The sequence below is a fragment of the Equus caballus genome, chromosome 1, assembly GCF_041296265.1.
Source record: "Equus caballus isolate H_3958 breed thoroughbred chromosome 1, TB-T2T, whole genome shotgun sequence".
In the NCBI taxonomy this organism is placed as follows: domain Eukaryota; kingdom Metazoa; phylum Chordata; class Mammalia; order Perissodactyla; family Equidae; genus Equus; species Equus caballus.
In genome coordinates this window covers 49,993,321-50,006,608 of record NC_091684.1, presented here as the reverse complement: position 1 = coordinate 50,006,608, position 13,288 = coordinate 49,993,321, and the positions used below count along the sequence as shown (strand labels likewise).

The following is a 13,288-nucleotide window of genomic DNA, read 5'->3' as shown; positions in this document are numbered from 1 at the left end:
AAAATCTTCCACCTTTGGCAAAATGTACAGCAAATAAAGTGACATTTCCCCTGGCCCTTCCTCCATCTGTGGGCATCAAAAAAAGAGAAGTGAAAATGGAAAATAATGGCATATCTAAATGGTTAGGATGTACACTCAAGCTTACTGGCTGGAAAATTACCACAAGTGTGCACAGGCAGAGGAGTTTAATGGAAAGGAGGGTCACCCTAATTTATTTCAAAATGTGTCTGTAGTCCTATCAGTGAGAAATAAAACATGTCAACCTGATAACATGAGTGGATATTCAACTAGGCTATGAGACAACCATGAAATTCCAGACTGAGAAAGACCTGTAGGGGAACAGGGTACTGATTTCTTCTGTTAGATTTTATCAGAAGCAGCCAGAGGGCAGCACAGCAGTTTGGTTTTAAATGCCAACATAGCTGTCTAAATGGACCCTTATGCCAAAGAAATGAACTACAGATGGTGTTTCTTATTCAAGGTTCACAGATGCCTCCCACAAACACCAGACAAAGATATAGTCAGGCATTCAAATGAGAATAAGAATAAACATCTAGAATTCAGAGAAGCTGTTTGAAAAAAAATGGCAGTAAAACTTTGATCAGCTGATCATAGGAGGTAGCAAAAGACCAGCTATATGGAAGGTAGGCAGATTTATAAAATAGCACCCTATTGAATAGACCCTCCAATCCTAAATAGAACACAAATCTTCTTAGACAAGTGAAAAGACAAAGTAGTTATTGTATGCATATAATTTTTTAAAGTTCACTGCCCCAAATATCATTTAGAAACTGTTTTAAAGTTGGTTAGCTTTTCACAATGGCTTGCATTTCTGCCAGTCTATTTTCAGAAATAATCCCTGAAAAATTAAAGTATAGAATGATGATCCTGAACCCATAAAACCAGATTTAATTCCATTCACCATGTTCGCACTTTCAAGAATGACTCATAAATTTCAGAAATTTTATTTTTGCAAAAGTTGTTTCTGCCTAATCCTTAGGTAATCAGAAAATCTGATTAACGGGAACATTCCATTATTGTTTAGTATTTTGGTTAATGTTTTCCTTTTATCTATTGTCTTTTAGCCTGGGCCATAGTCAAGTAGAAAGTCAGTTAGATTCAAGGGAATTTGGGGATGTAGCATTCAGTCTATGAAACAAAGTGGGTTAACATCAAAATAAATTCTCCTTAGTTTATAGCAACATAATAAATTTAAACCAAGCTAACAATCCTATTGTTATTGCATCACTCTGTAATCATAAGCTATTGTCCAGGAAGGGATTTGATATATAAACACATAGGGCATTTTTTTTCTGAACCCTAAATCAGGGTACATCATAAGTGTGATAATACTTTTTGCAGAGAATGACAGATTATTCAAAATGTTGGACTCTCCTAGAAAAGTTCAGGATGGAGAGTTACTGTATCCACCACTACTCTTTTCCACTGACTTGAAAAAGTTTGAAAACTGATGAAGAGGCTGCCAAATCCAGTCATTCATTCATTTAAGGTTCAGCCTTTTCAGATGTCCAGGCATTCAAACATAGCAGAAGGTCATCTGGTTTGAGTAGCTTGGTTTCTGCTGGACACGTGTGCAAAGCACTTTTCCCAAATGGAAGATGGGCCTCTTCTTAAATGTCACTGTGATGGAGAAGCATGTTTTTCCTTTTCTGACAGATGCCTCACTCAAGTCTGGGTTGCAGTCATTCCACCAACTGGCTTTGCACCAAATGAAGTTTTCTGACCAGTCCAGAATCTGTAATTAACAAAAGCAAAATGCTTTGCTTGCTTCTAATTCATGTTAAGGTCAACCAGTGGAAACAATAGCTCTGGCCAATTTATGAATGCCCCAGAATGTCAGTACTTACTCATTTTGGAAAAGGGAACAGATAAAATAACAAAGATGGAGGCAAGTGTTCAAGCCCTGGTATTTTGATTTGTTTTCTTGTTAGACCTTTTTTTTCCTTAGGGAAGAGCTCATGTGTCTTGCACTCTTTCAAAACACGAATGTGAAGACAAGACTATGCTTAATTTGATGACATATGAAAAGCTACTTATGGATTTTTAACATTTTGTATTTTAAAGTGGTTATTCCTGTTATTATTAATAATGTTACCATTAGCAGGTCTGGCTTCATCTTTTTTTCATGTATTTAATTCCTTCACTGAATAAATATTTCTTAAGCATCCATAAGTGCAAAGCACTGATAGCATGACTGCTCTCCCTTCCCCTGCTTATTCATCTCCCCTTTTCAGGCAAACCTTAATAACCACCAGTCATTTTGGGCATGCATTATTATCTGTTAAATAGCAAGTGTTTACTGTTAAAGGATAAAGGAAAATAAGTATAGACCTTTCCATGGCTTGAGCACAGTCCTGGGGTAAAAAAACTCTCTCTGTGTGAATGTGTGTGTGTGTGTGTGTGTTTATGTTTGCATCAATCCACCTCTGCTTTCAGCATCTCCAAATATACCCTCTCCTGGTACCTTATGTCTCCTTCCTTTCTCTGCTGAATACCTGCATCCCAGACTCAAAGAGCTGAACTAATCTTTCCAAAATATGAGCTAACGGTGGCTTAGCTATAGTCACCCAAAGGATGGTTTCCCATTCATGGGGAATATTTGAAGGGTAAAAAACCTTTGAAATTCAAGGCAACAAATCTCTAATACTAGAATTTCAGATTACTTGAGGTCTTGGTGGAGACGGATTTCTTTTTGGCCAGCAGACTGCCTGGCATGTGTCATTTCACACCAATCAATCCACCGCCCATTCTGCCTATAATTAAAGCATCATTGACCCTCTTGGTTTACAGAATTGGACAGCTCAAATTTTTTCAGACTCTGGCATGTACATCTTCTGGATGTGGTGTATTCAACTGAGGTGGGAGAGGAAGGGAAGAATTCACTCAAGCTATGCTTAAGAGTCCAAGTGTTAATTCTTTCAAGAACAGCTTCTTTGGGGCTTGGATTCTGCACTAGCTCCAGGTTTGACATCTGGAAGTTACAGGCTATATAGCACTTTCAGAGCAGAGGCTGAGTCTTATGAACCTAAGAATCCTTCAACATCCCTTGTAAGAATAGGTGCTCAATAGCTCTGTAATGACTGAGAGTTGTAAAGGCAGTTAGTGGTTGCTCTGCTCCTCAAAGAGAAATATATTTCCCCTCATTTTTGTGCCTGTGTGAATCTAAACATGAGGCACCAGTAAACTAAGAATGATTACTTCCTTTCAATTTCTCAGAGATGATGAAGATTATTTTGGGTTAGGACTTAAGTATTCAAAATAGATTATATCTACAGCATTAAAAATCCATGCATTTTAAAAACAATTTGGATTTTTTAAACTTTTGGTAAAACAAACAAACACAAAAGCAAAAACCTAGACAGTGATAGTTTTGATGTAATACCATATTTTATCCTTCTAATGAGAATCATTTCATCATTTTTCTTTCTGATTATGGAAGTAGCAGAGAAAAAATTAAAACCGCAGAAAAATGTTTTTCTAAAAATTTACCATCTGAAAATAACCACCATTAGTATTTTGCTGTAGAACCTTCCATTTTTTTCAATAAATATTGACATACATCTCCTTTTTAAAATTTTTACATGGATGGAATCATATAAAAACATACAGTTTTGTAACTGACTTTTCTGTCCTACATGTACTTGGCTTTGCATGTTGATAGCATCTAAATGGCCATATGGAAATTCCATGACACAAATTTACAGAGACTGGTGCACATTTATGCTGTTATCATAGTTTTATTGCTACTAACACAACATTTGTTGAAACTTCTTCCTCCTGACTTGCTTCCAGAACGTGCTTCAGGCCTCTGAAGTAAGGATGTAGAGTGAACGTTATAAATCACTGAGTGTTCAACCTGTGTGCCGCGCCTGGGCCACTACTGATTCTGGTTTTTAAGAGCTATCTGAATTCTCAGGCCCCTGCCTTGTTTGGAAAGGAAATGCTGCCCCTCATAAACGGGGCAGTGCTCTTTGAGAAACTGAAATTAGCTTTTCAGGCAGCTTAAAAAAATGCGTATCTTGCTTCCCACCCCCTGCTTCGTCTCCTGCTTATTCTGAAGGATTTGGAAATCCTTTTAACATTTCTCTACAGAGCTTTACTTTTCCTACAGAAACATTCCACTTTTCAGAAATACCAAATAAATATTTGTTGAAATCTGTGTCACGATGAATTTTCTACCTGCTAATAATAATATTCTCTTATGTGCAGTAGGAGTGGGACATTTCAGATTTAGGAACAAGGATTTTTCTGCAGGAGGACTTGCCATGTGGGTTCGGCTTGTGGGTTGTTCTTCAATTATCTTTTTTTGGAAATAAATCCATTTGCTGACTTAACTCCAACTTGCATTACTCTGATTTTGCTGCCGAAGCAGGAGGAAAAACTAGTTTCTCTAAATACTTTTATAAATATTTTATTGGATTATGTTTTGACATCACAGAATTCTACCTTCTGGCACGAGAAGGAATTTAGACAGTGCATAGATCCTTAACCTGGGACACTTGAATGAACTTAAGGGGTCCATAAACCCACAGAAATAACTTGCAAATGTGTGTGCGTGCGTGCGTGTGTGTGTGTGTATCCATTTCTCTTGCAGACAACGTTCGAAGCTTTCATTAGATTCCCAAAGGAATCCATGATGGAAAAAATAGTTAAAAATCATTCAAAAGTCCTCATTTTAAAAAGGAACAAACTGAAATCCAGAAATCTGGCCTAAGGTCAGAGAGCTAGTTAGAAAAAAGTACAAGTTCTACTCCCCTCTGAGTTCTCCTTGTGGGCAAGTGGGGCCAGTTTTGTGCAGTGATCTGCTGGCCAATGTTTAACAATTAGCTCTCAAAAAGAAGTATACATATATGTACAAATGAAAAATCATTATAAATTTCTTGATATAAAGGACATATATCATACCATGTACAAATAATAAAATAATACAAAACATTTTATTATAAATTCCATACGCCTGTAACTTCAGTGTGACTTGCTACTTGCAAAATCTGCTATGAGGTTTTATCATTCTACAGTCAACAGCAGTGTCACATGCTCAGACTGTGACAACTATCCAATTCAGGCAACAAGTCACTCACCTCATTGACAGTGGAATATAGTTACAATATAAATGCTGAATATACAAAAGTGAAACAACTCATTTGACAACGAGGTAAGTGACTTCTTGGCTGAAACTGATGATAATTTTCAAGTACTGTAATACTGATAATCTAATGAATATAGAAACCCAGATTTTTCAGTTCAATTGCATTTTTTAAAACATTTTGTTCAGCACTTTTTTTTACGCCCAGACCATCAATAAAACTATAAGTCAAGCCCCAATTTGTAGTGTTTATCAATTTCCATAGTGTAAATAGTTCCATCATGGAAGATTTCAAGCTTTCACTGAAACCTCACTGGACCAGACTTTGGGAAGAGATGCCTGGTAGCACAACTTTATGTAAAATTTTCACTCTTCAGAAACAATGGATGTAAATTTCCTCAATAGCATAGCTAACAGTAAAATGTAATAAAGTGATTAGGAAGTGATGATCTTTTAGTATTTACTACCCTTATTTTTAATGTAATTTATTTAATTGTGTTTGTATAATTTAATTTAATTTTTTTTTTTTGGTGGGGAAGATTAGCCCTGAGCCAAGCTTCCTCTATTTTATGTGGGATGCTGCCATAGCATAGCTTGACAAGTGGTGCTAGGTCCATGCCCTGGATCTGAACCTGCAAACCCCAGGCTGCCAAAGCGGATCATGTGAACTTAACCACTACACCACCGGGCCAGCCCCTATAATTTAATGTTTACTAATGATTGAGTTTAACAACCAGCTTGCAAAATTCCTGAAATTTTAGCAATTGGCTGTCCTGAGACAGTTAAAGCCACATCTAGCCCACCACTGGTTCTGTCCCTGCAGTGGTTTACCAGGCCCTGAGCTGAGTGTGGGAAAGGAGCAGAGCTGGGCTAACTGAGTCCCAGGAATATGGAGCATGAGGGAATAAAAACAGTATGTGTGACAAAGACAGGATCTAAAACCAAGGAGACTCTGAATAAAGTGACCCATTCCAAGAGGTTATTAAAGAGAATGAGATAAATCTATAAGTAATAAAGTAGACAGCTGTCCATGATTTATTTAATATAGTTTACTTACCAATAAAAACACATTGTTTTTAAGTGTCTATGCCTAGGTGTGTCTGTGAGTGTAGTGGTGTGTAGAAGTCTGCGTGCAGATGCACCCCCAGACTATTAACTGTGTCTAACTGGAAGATTCAGTAGGGAGAGGGAAACTTTTGTTTTTTACTTATTACAATTATTTTTCAATGAACACTTGTATGTAAAGAAATGGCAATGGCAGAGCAAAATAATCAAAACAGAAAAAAAATAAAGGACTAAGCCAAAATATAAGCAAATAATCCGACAAAAGTTATGGTAAGAAGCCAAGAGTCTATAACCAGGGAAAATCCACAGAGAGTAAGAAAATGAGTAGATTCTAAAAGGCAGCAGGAGACAAATCCTAAAGAAATTTCCTTGATACTGAAATACAGACCCAGCTTCTCTTCTGTGGAGAAGCTGCAGCCTTCATGCTGGGAAGAAAGAGACGTGCTGGCAGTAAAAATCCCTGTTGCCATAACCAGCTGCTGTACTTTCCTGGTTCTTTTACCCATTTTTTAACAAAGAGCAATGGCATGGTGAGTGGAAGCTCTGTTGCACATCTTATGTAACAATTCCTTTTACTAGAATTGCCAGACAACTGATTCTAGTAAGATGAGGAACTGGTGCTGGAGAAAAGTGGGTGTGGCCAGGGAGTTGCCTGTGACAGGGAGCCCTGTGTGTTTGAGATAGAAGTGAATTAGGACAGCAGCACAGCAGTGAGAAAAACAAACAATGCGGTGGAGAGCCGGGCAGAATTAAGCAACTTCCATGAGCAGATAATTTGAGAAGGGAGGAAGATGTCTATGAACGATTTTTCAGGGAACTTTCTGGGGATGCTGTGTAAAATTCCTACACTGCTTCTTTAAGGAAAACTACTATATGATGGAAATTGTTCCTCAAGGCCTGTAGACTGTTCTTTCTTTTAATATGACTCCACTCAAAGACTGGACCACAGGGGCTGGCCCCGTGGCCGAGGGGTTAAGTTCGCGCACTCCGCTGTAGGCGGCCCAGTGTTTCGTTGGTTCGAATCCTGGGCGCGGACATGGCACTGCTCATCGGACCACGCTGAGGCAGCGTCCCACATGCCACAACTGGAAGAACCCACAACGAAGAATACACAACTGTGTACCGGGGGGGCTTTGGGGAGAAAAAGGAAAAAATAAAATCTTAAAAAAAAAAAAAAAGAAAAAAAAAAGACTGGACCACAATGAGGACCAGTCAGATTGAGTTTGTGAACCCAAAGACATCAGCTGGTGCTATGGGCTTGCATCTCTCTCTACATTTTAAGTTCCTAATGGCTTGATTTTCTTTCCGTTTATTTTGTATCAATTCCTTTATTCCACAGTAGGTGTTTAATACATGCTTGTTGGCTGAGGGGTCAATGCACAGTGACATTTGCAGAGGACCTAAGAAGCTTTCATCTTTCCTCACGCAGAAGCTACAAAAAAGAGAACACAGGCCTTCAAAAAAGAGACTCTGCTCTCTAGTGAGACCAAGAGTTCTGCAGGATGTATAGTAGCTCAGCTCCTTTTTAACTGACATTATATTCAAGCTTTGTTTAAATTACTTATAGTAACCAAATTAAACATAAATTCAGTGTTCCTAATGCCTACCAACTTGACTTTTAAGCCTCATCTCTGTACTAGAAGGAGAACGGAGGTTGGAGTGAGAAGTTCCACGTTTGAACCTCAGTTCTGCCGTGTACTTTGCAAATCTCTGAATTTCTATTTCCTCATCTGTAAAATGGGAATTTAAAAATACCCCTTATAGAGTGGTTTGAAAGTTAAAAGGAGATTGTGAGTATAAGTATGTGTAGCATAGGCATAGAGAAGACCTAAGTATTGCTATGAAATATTATGAACATAATGAGCACAATTTTATTCTAGCAAGTGGTTAGGCAGGACTTGGAAATCAGTTGCCATTTCCTCAGCTGTAAATCAGACCCAAGAACAGAGTCTACTTTGTAGGGTTGTTACAAAGATTAGATGAGATAATCATTCATAGTGCTGTGAACAGACTGTTTACAATGATTAGTGCTTAATAAATGTTAGCTGTAAGTATTAATATTTTCTCATTTAGCATTTTGCAGTATACCATTTGATTTTTAAGATCATAATAATAACTGTATGTGTTAGTGTATATGTGTTAGTTTATATATACATGCATATATGCATATATATATATGCAGATACTGTTAAATAAATGTATACTCCTAGTAAAAAGATTGTGTGACTATTTTCTTATTTTTCATTTTATAACCCTCTACATGACACCTGTATGATTTCCATAATCAAAACTCACATTAAATCTTGTTTAATAACAAAATCACAATATAACCCTGTATTTATGGTCAGTTAATTTTTGATATTAGACATTTCAATGGGGGGAAGAATAGTCTTTTCAACATTGAGGCAACTGTACATCCATATGCAAAAGAAAGACATGGGACCCTCTATACAAATACATAAAAATTAACTCAAAATTGATCAAAGACCTAAATATAAAAGCTAAACTATAAAAATCACAGAAGAAAATATAGGTATACATCCTCATGCCTTTGGATTAGGCAATAATTTATTAAATATGATACCAAAAGCGCAAGCAACCAAAGAAAAAACAGATAAATTGGACTTAATCAAAATTTAAAGTTCTTGTGCTTCAAAGGACGCTGTCAAGAAAGGAAAAAGACATATCATGGAAGGGGAAAAAGTGTTTTCAAATCATGTATCTGAAGTGAAGCTTGAATCTAAAATATATGAAGAACTCTTACAACTTAAGAATACAAAGACAAATTGCCCAATTAAACAATGGCAAAGCCAGATGAATGGATAGACAAAATGTGGTGTATACATACAATGGAATATTATTCAGCCTTAAAAAAGAAAGAAATTCTGACACACGCTACAACATGGATGAATCTTGAGATCGTTATGCTAAGTGAAAGAAGCCAGTCACAAAAAGACAAACAGTGTATGACTCCATTTACATGAGACATCTAGAGTAATCAAACTCACAGAAACAGAAAATAGAGGAGTGGTTGCCCCGAGCTGGTGGGAGGGAAAATGGGGAGTTGTTGTTTGATGGGTATAGAGTTCCAGTTTGGGAAGATGAAAAGAGTTCTGGAGATTTGTTTAACAACAATGTGAATGTGCTTAATACTATTGAAGTGAACTCTTAAAAATGGTTAAAATGGTAAATTTTATGTTATGTATATTTTACCACAATGAAAATAAATAAATAAAATATCATTCAATTTACTTAACTAGGCATTTCTTCAAAGAAGGTATACAAATGGCCAATAAGCATATGAGAAGATGCTCGACATCATTAGTTATCAGCAAACCACAACCACAATGAGATACCACTTCACACCCATTAGCAGGCAATAGTGAAAAAGACAGACCATAATGGTGTTAGTGAGGATGTGGATAAATTAGAACTCTTGTACATCGTTTGTGGGGATGTAAACTAGTGCTGCCTCCTTAGCAAACAGTTGGCAGTTCCTCAAAAGGCAACCATAGGCTCCTGTATAGTCCAGTAATTCTGCTCCTAGGTATACACCCAAGATAAATGAAAATATGCATCTCCACAAAACTTGTACATGAATGTTTGTAGCAGCATTATTCATAACAGCCAAAAAGTGGGAGCCACCCAAATGTCCCTCAAATGATGACTTGGATAAACAAAATGCATATCTATATAATGAAATATTATTTTTCTACAAAAGAAATGAAGACTGATACTGTAACATGGATGAACCTTTAAATCATTATGCCACATGAAAAATGCCAGTCACAAAAAGCCACATGTCATTCCATTTATATGAAATATTCAGAATAGGCAAATCAAAAGTGACAGAAAGTAGATTAGTGATCACCTAGGGCTGATGGGGGAGATTTTGGAGGGAAATAGGAAGTGACTGCTAATGGGTATGGGCTTTCTTTTGGGGTGATGAAATGTTCTAGAATTGATTGTGATAACGTGTGTACAACTCTGCAAATATGCTAAATATCATTGAATTGTATCCTTTAAATGGACAAATTGTATGGTATGTGAATTGTCTCTCAATAAAGCCGTTACAAAGATTGTTATTGGGTGTTTGCGGGGGGGGAGGTGTTTTCTCACCTAAACAGATTTTTTACCTCTCTCTGTTTAGCTAATATAATTTCTCAATATATCCTCTCATGTGGAAGCCACCGGATATAGCTGGTTTGATTTTTCTCCATTCCCTAACTCCACTGGCATCCTTCTGATAGTTTAGTAGCAAAGCCCTCCAGTCTTCAGCAGACATATTTAGGAGGAGAGGACCACCACCACTGCCCACGTAAGCTTTTTAAAGCTCTCTTGTTTTTCTCTTGAATATCTACCTTCCCTGTGACCCAACCAGACTATAGTTGCCACCTCCCCCATCATAGGCCACTACTAAAAAGAAGAAAAAAGGAGAAAACCCTGAAATTCCAGACTGACTGTTAAAGAACAGGCAAACAACAACCTTGGTTGAAGGTTAGTATCTTTTCCCAAACAATCTTTCTCGCTACCTTGGCCATTGGAGTGGAGGAAATGAAGATTTCCTTTTTTGACTTTCCATACTCTGTAATTTAAGAATTCCATCTTATTTAAGGGGATTCCAAAAAAATCAACTTGTTCTTTCCATGCATCATTTAAAAAAAGAAAACAAAAAACTTTGTATCTAAGAACTCTAGCCCCCAAAGATAATCTATTTTATCCTATTTCCATTGCCCTCTTTAGACAAATTGACAATAATGTTTTAATCAAAATGTCTAAGCCCATGGAGCATAGTAACTGGATTCCTTGTCCTTTTTCACTTTATGCAACCCAGTTAACAGAAACATGAAAGTCAATGAAGTGTATGTAACAATCTGACCTTTGGAGTAGGACTCCAGGCTGAATGCCAAAAACCATAACTGCGTACCTAAATAATTTTGTAATCTTATTTGTACCTATTTTATTCAACAAAATCATTTGAACAGAAATCTGCTGTGAAAATGATATACTACCTTTAAATGCTTCATTGGGAATAGCATTTAAAACACTAATGACAACCATCTTCTTCTACTTTGCACTAGTATTTTGAAGTTCCACCTATAAATCATTGCTAAATGAATTCATTATCTTAAGAGAACCGCATATGTAAATTAGAATGCCATCACTCCATTTTGCTGCATGTAACCTTGTTGACTCTCATTTTCCTTTTGAGATCTATTAAGCAAAGTCTTTGGGGGAAATTTTAATTTGAGATAAAGCTTATATTTCCATTCACAAAAAAAGTAATTCCACACTGGCTATGTCCTAAAGGAACTGGAATCAGCTTAAGATCATTACCATAATTAAGGAAAAGGAGTTTTAGATTTTTATGAACTTAATTTTCATACCAAAAAAGGTAAGAACTCCGGGGGAACTGATATTGGGTACCAGTTGGTTAGAAATCTTCTTCCAAATTAGGGTACCAGAGTCACATAAATTAAAATATAAGTTGACATTGATTCCTTGTTTCCTCTTTTCTCTCTTAGTAGCACATGAGTGAAATAAGAAAATTTCATCTTACTGTAACATAAATTGCCATTTGCTTATAGTGATTATTTGTAGAGCTCCAAAGAGGTAATTGTCTTCAACAGAGTGAATAGTTTTTGAATGAAATACGATTCAGTAGCCTAGACAGAGCATTGTAATATACGCTGAAAGTGAGGCAGGAGGAAATAGATAGTAGGGGGAGGAAAGATACAAGATGTAAGGAAGCTTCTATTACATCTAAGGAGATTGGGCAGTTAGAATAATCAGTCTTGTATTATAAATGTCAAATGAGTGGTAAAGAGAATTAATAAGGTCACATTTTATATGCATTTAAAATTAAACAATATAAAGTCATTAATGACACATGTTTTACCCTCCAAATTTCAAAAAATGTATCCAATTTCACAGCTGGCAGTCTGGGTAAACTGTAAGTTGTATTTCGACTGTGGCAAAATGTTGGTACCACTTTAGCTGGTAAATAGAAATAACCAATGTCTTTTGTCAGAGTTGCTTACTATTGTTTACATACATGAGGTTTGATAACTACTGTGCTATTATTTTAGCACTTGTTATAATTTAAAATGTTTTTACTGTAACAAAGTCACCTAAGTGTTTATTATGCATGTGTGCTGGTATAAATGCTACTACTAATATGAAAAAGAAAAAAACATGCCTGGAAACCAAGATCTTTGGGAAAAAAAATAAACATGATGAATAAAACACATGAAAGAAACTAAGGCAATCTCCACCCTCCAAGAATTTTTTCTAAAGATAGAGATAATGCTGAAAAAATAAGAAACAAGGGCCAGCCCTATGGCCGAGTGGTTAAGTTCGCGCGCTCTGCTGCTGTGGTCCAGGGTTTCGCTGGTCCGGATCCTGGGCGGGGACATGGCACCACTCGTCAGGCCATGCTGAGGCAGCATCCCACATGCCGCAACTAAAAGGACCCACAGCTAAAATATACAACTATGTACTGGGAGGATTTTTGGAGAAAAAGCAGAAAGAAAAAAAAAGAAACAATTAAAGGAAATCTCCAGTGGTTATAGATTTATACATTGAAAGTATGCATCTCTTCTGTGAGAATATTCACGTGAAAAAATATCAGTTTTTAATTATGTGAGGTCCTCAGATGTATGCTCCTCACATGAAACATGATTGATAGTATTCTCAAGATTCATAGGAAGGACGATATGTCTAGAAAAGGCAAATCTACAGAGACGGAAAGTAGATTAGTTGTTCCTGGAGCTGGAGAGGTGGCAGGGATTAACCGTAAATGAGCTTGAAGGATATTACTAAGGTGATGAAATGTTCTAAAAATGGATTATAATGATCCAAAGTTTAATAACTTGATAAATTCACTAAAGATTACAGAATTGTATTTTTAATATGGGCAAATTTTATGGTATGTAAGGGAAAAAAAAAAAAAACAAAACTATGGGAAGGCAAATTACTGTGGCATGGAGTTACCAGTACAAATACAGGATGAACACTGAAGAATGTTTAGGAATTAGATAGTATGTTAATTTTCTATTTCTTTTTAATGACTTAAAAAGACAAAGATGTATTATTTTATAGCTCTGGAGGTCAGAA

At 36.5% G+C, this 13,288-nt stretch overlaps 1 long non-coding RNA gene across 1 annotated transcript in view; it reads right to left on the bottom strand.

The window, feature by feature from the left end:
- Positions 1-949: 949 nt before the first annotated feature.
- LOC138923554 (uncharacterized) overlaps positions 950-13,288 on the bottom strand; it is a 62,857-nt gene continuing 50,518 nt past the window's right edge. The window contains exon 2 of the long non-coding RNA XR_011437288.1: positions 950-1,756. This is a non-coding gene — a long non-coding RNA (uncharacterized lncRNA). The remainder of the gene's footprint in view (positions 1,757-13,288) is intronic.